The 7,202-nt window shown below is 35.4% G+C and overlaps 1 non-coding gene across 1 annotated transcript; it reads left to right on the top strand.

The window, feature by feature from the left end:
* The first annotated feature begins 257 nt into the window (after positions 1-257).
* On the top strand, positions 258-497 carry LOC147532147 (small nucleolar RNA snoR135). The gene has a single exon (XR_015228503.1). It is a non-coding gene; the product is annotated as a small nucleolar RNA snoR135 (small nucleolar RNA).
* The last annotated feature ends 6,705 nt before the right edge of the window (positions 498-7,202 follow it).

Genomic DNA, 7,202 nt, shown 5'->3' on the forward strand with positions numbered 1-7,202 from the left:
TGGTTGTAAGATTAGCCCAGGGCCAAATAATCATATTATCAAAAACTCTATAAAATGGTAAATGACACTCTTTTTTTTTCTTGTTGAAAAAGTAAATGACACTCTTAAGTTTTAGAGTTTGACAGTCCCATGGGAGATGTTGTGGTAGATGTTATTTCTGTGTTCATAAACCCGCTGAATCCAACTTAATTGTTGTGCTTTTATAGTCTTCTATATAATAATTTATTATCTGTCATCTTATTTTAGTAGATGTTAAAAAGGCAGAGATTGTGTGTACCAGAACTATTGTAATGATAAATGTTTCATCCGGTGTCAACCTAGTTCGGATGTCATGTGAAGCAAAATGAAATATCACATCTTTCATTTGAAAAAAAAACTATTTTATTAGATGCACTTTTTAAATCCCGAAGAGTTCTAATGCAATATTGGTTTTGAGGAAGATGGGCAATTGATCTTCATTCAAATTCAATTTCATCAACAATCATTTTCCCATATTTCTTTTTGTTGTAATATCTTTCTATGTGTTAAGATATCCCATATAATAATATTAGGAAATATCAAATATTAGAAACAAGTAAGATATTAGGAACTAGTAAATATATTAGCATAAAACTATTAGAAACTAGTAAGATATTAGGAACTAGTAAAATTAGAAACTAGTAGTATTGTAACTCTATAAATAGAGTCTTATATTTCTTTTGTAAACCATCAAGGAATAAAACAAGTTTTTTTGGTCAATTTCAACTTGGTATCAGAGCCAACGGTCTTGAATTTGTTTTGTGAATTTATATTGATTGAAAGAGCAAGAGCCTTCATCTTTATCTTCATCTTCATATTATTTTTCCAGTTTAGTTAAAGTGAAGAGCTACTGATGCTTTCTCAATAATGACTCGCAATAAGGCAAAGTCAAATTTTGCTAAAGTTGTTGGTCAATCTGACAAAACTACTTATAAGTGTACTCACTGCAACAAAATTGGGCATACCAAAAGTCATTGTTATGAACTATTAGGATATCCAGAATGGTGGGATTATAATCGAAAGAAAAACTCTAAGAAGACCCTAGATCCAACTGTTAAGCAAGCTTTATCGAAAGTAACCACTACAGGTAATTATGTAGGCAAGACTTTAAATATGTCTACACATGTTTCGAATAGTACTTGGATAATTGATTATGACTTTTGATTCTAGACAGGTTTCAACCATTAACCAATCTTCACATAAATATGTCTCTACTGCCAATGACACCTCAACCCCTGTTGTAGGGGAATGACCTATAACTCCAATGAATACATTGAACTTATACTCTGTTTTGGTTGTCCCATCTGTAGATCATAATTTATTATCAATGTCTCAAATAACCACCACTCTATTTTGTGTTGTCATCTTTTGGCCTGAATTTTGTGTATTTAAGGACATCTGGACAAGGCAAACAATTGGTCATGGTGTTAGGCGAGTAAAGTTGTATTACTTGGATTTAGTATCTGAAAGCTCTAGTAAATTGCGTCAGACATTTCTGAAATAAAAAAATAATGATGAAATATGGTTATGGCATCGGCGTCTGGGGCATTCCTCATTCGGTTACCTTAAGAAATTATTTCCATCGTTATTTATTAAATGCGATGTTTCAAGTTTTGAATGTGATGTTTGTGCACTTGCAAAAAGTCATCGTGCATCGTTTTCGTTAAATTTAAATGAAAGTCCAACTCCTTTTATGATCTTACGTTTCGATGTCTGGGGTTCATCTAAGGTTCCTACTTTGGGTGGGGCACGGTGGTTTCTTACCTTTATTGATGATTGTACTAGAATGACTTGAGTGCGTTTGATGAAATCTAAAAGTAAGGTAAAGTTATTGCTTCAGAAGGTTAATAAACTGTTTAGTACTCAGTACAACACAAATGTCCAGATACTTCGTAGTGACAACGGAGGAGAGTATATGGGTCATGAACTTCAAACTTATTTGGATTCTCATGGTATTGTTCATCAAACTACTTGTCCAAATACCCCTCAACAAAATGGGGTCGCTGAAAGAAAGAATCGTCTTTTGTTAGAAGTTATCAGGGCTATGTTGATCGAAGCATATATGCCATTATCTTATTGGGCAGAAGCACTTCTTGTCGCAACCTATTTAATTAATAGAGTACCTTCTAGTACTATTGAGTTTAAGACTCCTTTTCAAGCTCCACAGATGTTACAACCTCTCCGACAGTTTCAAATTTACCTCCCTGTGTCTTTGGGTGTGTAGCATTTGTTCATCTTCATGAGCACCAACGTACAAAATTAACTCCAAAGGCATTAAGATATGTGTATTTGTAGGGTACGCTGCAGGGTACAGATGTTATCATCCTCCAACTAAACGAATGTTTGTTACATTGGATGTTATCTTTCATGAAGGTTATAAGTATTTTTCATCCGAGTCTAAACTTCAAGGGGAGAAAACCAAGCAGCAAATCTGACTCTTGATTACGAAGAAATGGATAATCATGTAGAATAGAACAACAGTGGATCTAATATTGAAGTAAATTTGATTCTTGAAAAAATAATTAGAGCTAAAATTGAAATTCCAGAATTACCACCACCTGAATCAGTAATGTAAGAAAGTGTTAATGAAATCGTTGGACAAATTGTGGATTTATCTCTAATTGAAGTCGTTGAACCAAGGGTTAGCAATACACCAAACCAATCAGTTGTCGAGGATGTTCCTGAAGCACCTTCTGAACAACCTAGAAAAATATTACCGTCGCGACAAACCAAAGGTATTCCTAAACCGACATATGAACCTGAGTTGTCTAGTAGAGTCAAATATCCTATGAGCCAATATGTGTCAGGTCATCGGTTGTCAGAATCAAATAAGTCATTTGTAAATCAATTATTTACTGTATATATTCCTAACAATGTGCAGGAAGCCTTATCTTATTCAAAATGGAAAGCATCTATGAATGAGGAGATGAAATCCTTACAAAAGAATGACACATGGGAGCTAGTTGACCGTCCAGTCGATAAAAATCTAGTGAGATGTCGGTGGATTTATCCAGTGAAGTATAAAGCAGATGGTACAATTGAAAGTTACAAAGCGAGACTAGTGGCAAAAGGTTGCACTCAAACTTATGGAGTCGATTACACATAGACATTTGCTCCAGTTGCAAAAATCAACACTGTTCGCGTCTTGTTATCGTTAGTAGCAAATTTAGATTAGCCACTACAATAATTTGATGTAAAGAATGCTTTTTTGCATGGGGAACTATTAGAAGAAGTCTATATGAACCTTCCAACGGAATGCAAGATACTAGAGATACATAACCAGAAGGTATGTAGATTGAAAAACTCATTGTATGGATTAAAACAATCACCAAGAGTGTGATTTGGAAGGTTTACAAAGCCAATGGAGGAATTCGGGTATCGTCAAAGCAATTCTGATCATACCTTATTTATAACAAGGCAGAAAGGAAAACTCACAACACTTATTGTATATGTGATGACATGGTGGTTACTGGGGATGATCCTGAAGAAAGGAAGGCTTTACAAAATTACTTATCTAAAGAGTTTGAGATGAAAGACCTTGGTCTATTGAAATACTTTCTTGGAATTGAAATATCTCGATCTAGTAATGGAATTTACCTATCCGAAAGAAAGTATACTTTAGATTTGTTACATGAGGTGGGTATGTCAGCGTGTGAGCCGATTGATACACCTGTCGAAGAAGGATTAAAGTTGGTCGTGGAACCTAATCAGATACCGGTTGATAAAGGAAGATATCAACGACTGGTTGAAAGGTTGATGTACTTGGCGCACACGAGGTCAGATCTTGCATATGCGTTAAGTATTGTTAGTCAATTTAAGCATAGTCCCGGTGAAAAACACATGAATGCTATTTTACGCATTTTGAGATATTTGAAGGCGGCTCCTAGAAAAGGTATTTTGTTTATTAAAAATTCGAGTTGTCGAACTATCGTTGTATATACTGATGCAGATTGGGCCGAGGAAGTAAATGGTAGGCGATCAACTGCAGGATATTTTACCTTTGTTGGTAGAAATCTTATTACATGGAGAAGTAAAATATAGAACGTTGTTGCACGTTCAAGTGTAGAGTCTGAATTTAGAGGTATGACTGATAGCGTATGTGAAGCGTTATGGTTAAGACTCCTCTTGGATGATTTAGGATATTCTTCTGAAAGACCAATTCAATTATATTGTGACAACAAATCAGCATGTGATATTGCACACAATCCAGTCCAGCACGACCGCACAAGGCATGTTGAGGTGGATCGATGTTTTATTAAAGAAATGTTGGAAGACAACATTGTAGAGTTATCAAAGATTCGATCTGAAGATCAATTGGCTGATGTTCTTACCAAAGCAGTTTCAAGCCGAATCTTTTCGAAATTGGTAAACAAGTTGGGCATGTGTGATATCTATGCCCCAACTTGAGGGGGAGTGTTGAAATATCTTTCTATGTGTTAAGATATCCCATATAATAATATTAAGAAATATCAAATATTAGAAACTAGTATTGTAACTCTATAAATAGAGTCTTATATTTCCTTTGTAAACCATCAAGGAATAAAACAAGTTCTTTGATCAATTTCAACTCTTTCTACTCTTTTATACATTTATATTGTTTGTTTCTCAAAAATACCATTACAAATGATTAGATTTAAACTTTTCATAAACGGTAGCAACCCTTTTTCATGAACTTCAATCAACAACCTGGACAGAAAAGTGAGAACAAACTATTAAACCGTGCCCGACCAGGTTCCCGCGGAGGGGTATGTCGACATGGAGGATGTAGAGAGAGAACTGAAAGCAAATTTGTGATAAGACATTTAGAATTCTGAAATTTAATATCAACTTATACATATTCATGAGACTTGTGAGCATTTAGTATTTGCATTTGTATGTTTCACATATTGTTTGCAGGTTATATGTATCCATTATCGAAGTCCATAGTATTCATCGGTATCTAGGATTGATACGAGGGAGATGGAATACTTCTTGATAGGACATCGATATAAATCAGTTCGCAGTTTTATCGACTCTGGGAATTGTCGATACAGAAACTGTAGCATCACATACTTCGATACAAAAGGAGTGGCTTATCTCAGCCATCAGAGTGGGAGGCTCTAGTATGCGTTGTTGGCACACTTAGGTGAGTCAAACAGGATCACCGTAATGAAATACGTCGTAAATGGTCACATAGACGTATAGTTCATTACATCGATTCCAGATATGAGTACACTGTCACTAGGTGAATGGTGACAGAGCTATTATAGTCTAGTATGGTCTATGAGAGTGTCCCCTTAGGCAGCATTGACTTAAGTGATCAACCCCGGGGCGTGAGAACACATGTGTCTCTTCACGAGTTAAGATCTAAGTACTTATATGTTGGTTACTAAAAGACTAACAAGATGTAAATGATCCTCCGTGGTGACAAACCAATTACGGAGAGACATTCACGGATGCTCAACATTCAATGTACTTAATGTCCGATGGAACAAAGTATTTTAGCTTTCTTTATTGAAACGGGAGTTAGGACGATATTTTATGGTGGACGTAGATAAGTCCTGTGGGTTGATGGACCCGCTTGGCCGGTTCAATAATAGGCTTTGGATCCTAATCTTAAAGCTCTAAACCATTGGTGCACATTAAGGGTATTTCAAGAAAGAAGAAGATATAGAACTGAAGATAAGGATTAGGGTTTAGAGAAAGCAATGAAGGTGGGCCCACATGGGGGAGGCGGCACACCTAGGGGTACTCCCCTGGCCAATATAAACCGCCATTTCCATTCTCTAAAAACACACATTCTCATTCTCTAAAACAGATTAGAATCTCCTTTCAGTTTCTTCTTCTTCTGCTTATACTCTTTCAGGTTGACTGCTTCACTGAGGTCTACCATCATAATTGGAGGAGTTCATTAAGGTTAAGAAACTGAGGGGAAGCATTATTTTCTAGTAGAAACCCTACTAGAATTCGGACTTGAAAAACTGCAGTTTTACTTCGTAACAGAAACGTGCAAATTTGAGCACCTTCGGAACCGAATTGGCCTAGGGCTATTTCTGACAAAGTTGTTCAGAATACGATTTCTAGTCGACCCTGAAAGTTTCAAAGCATTTGGAGTTATAACCAAAATACTACAGCAGTACAAATTAATCATAAATCAGAGAGGCTGCGAATAGGCTGCGGATTGGTTCTATTTCTTATTATTCAATCCAGAACTCTCAAGTACGATCTAATATTATCTTTTTGATTGCTTTATGTTTATAGAAGATGCTAAACATCCTTTTTCCGCTGCATAGTAGAATAATATTATTTTTACCGTATTTTACCAACAAGAACGTATGTTCACAATCACATACCTATTGGGATTTGTTTGGAAATGTGTCGGCTAGAGGATAAATGATCATACAGAAGAACCCAAAACCCTAAATCAAATATGTTACATAGTTGAGAGACAACAAGAACCACCATGAATATGTAAATAAAGACAATGAACATTGTAATGTTTTTGTGGACTTATTTTTCAGCAGATATTGGTATGTCCTGTGGAGAGCTTTAATGTTGCCATTCAACTAACGTGAACTTCACACATCTTTAGACTTTGTTTCCGCCTCTTGTTTTCTTAACATATCCGGGTCTTGCTGAGAGCATCTCCAATGCAAAACTCAAAAAAATCTCTATTCGTCCTATTTGTCAAGTTCCAATTGAGATTCTCACTCTTAGGTGTCGAAAATAGAGATCCTCAATTCTTGTATGTCTCCAATGCAACACTCTAAACTTTTTTATTTTACTTACGTGTCATGATTATTTTTGTAAAAAAATAATTAGTTATTTTGGAAATATACGAAGACTTGATTTCTATTGGTTGAAATTTAAATATTGATGAGTTAGACAATTAGAGATATCTCAAGAGGACACTCTGAAAATAGAGTGTCCTCTTGAGATATCTCTATTCCACTCTCGACACATCATCTTTGAGATCTTAGTTGAGTTTTGCATTGGAGATGATTTTTTAAGAAAAGCTCAGAAAATTCTATGTGGCACTCCGAGTTTCTAAGATTGAGTTTTGCATTGAGATGCTCTGAAGCTTCAGCAGAAAAGGACTCTAATTTTGATCAAGAGATTAACAGTTTGAAAAACAAGATGCTGACTAACCATAAATAAATTGAATATTATAAATATAAAGAAGGGTCAATGTTTTGTACCTGTAT

Source organism: Eschscholzia californica, unplaced genomic scaffold (assembly GCF_041429995.1).
Source record: "Eschscholzia californica isolate CP2 unplaced genomic scaffold, dmEscCali1.0.p SCAF_6, whole genome shotgun sequence".
Taxonomy (NCBI): Eukaryota; Viridiplantae; Streptophyta; class Magnoliopsida; order Ranunculales; family Papaveraceae; genus Eschscholzia; species Eschscholzia californica.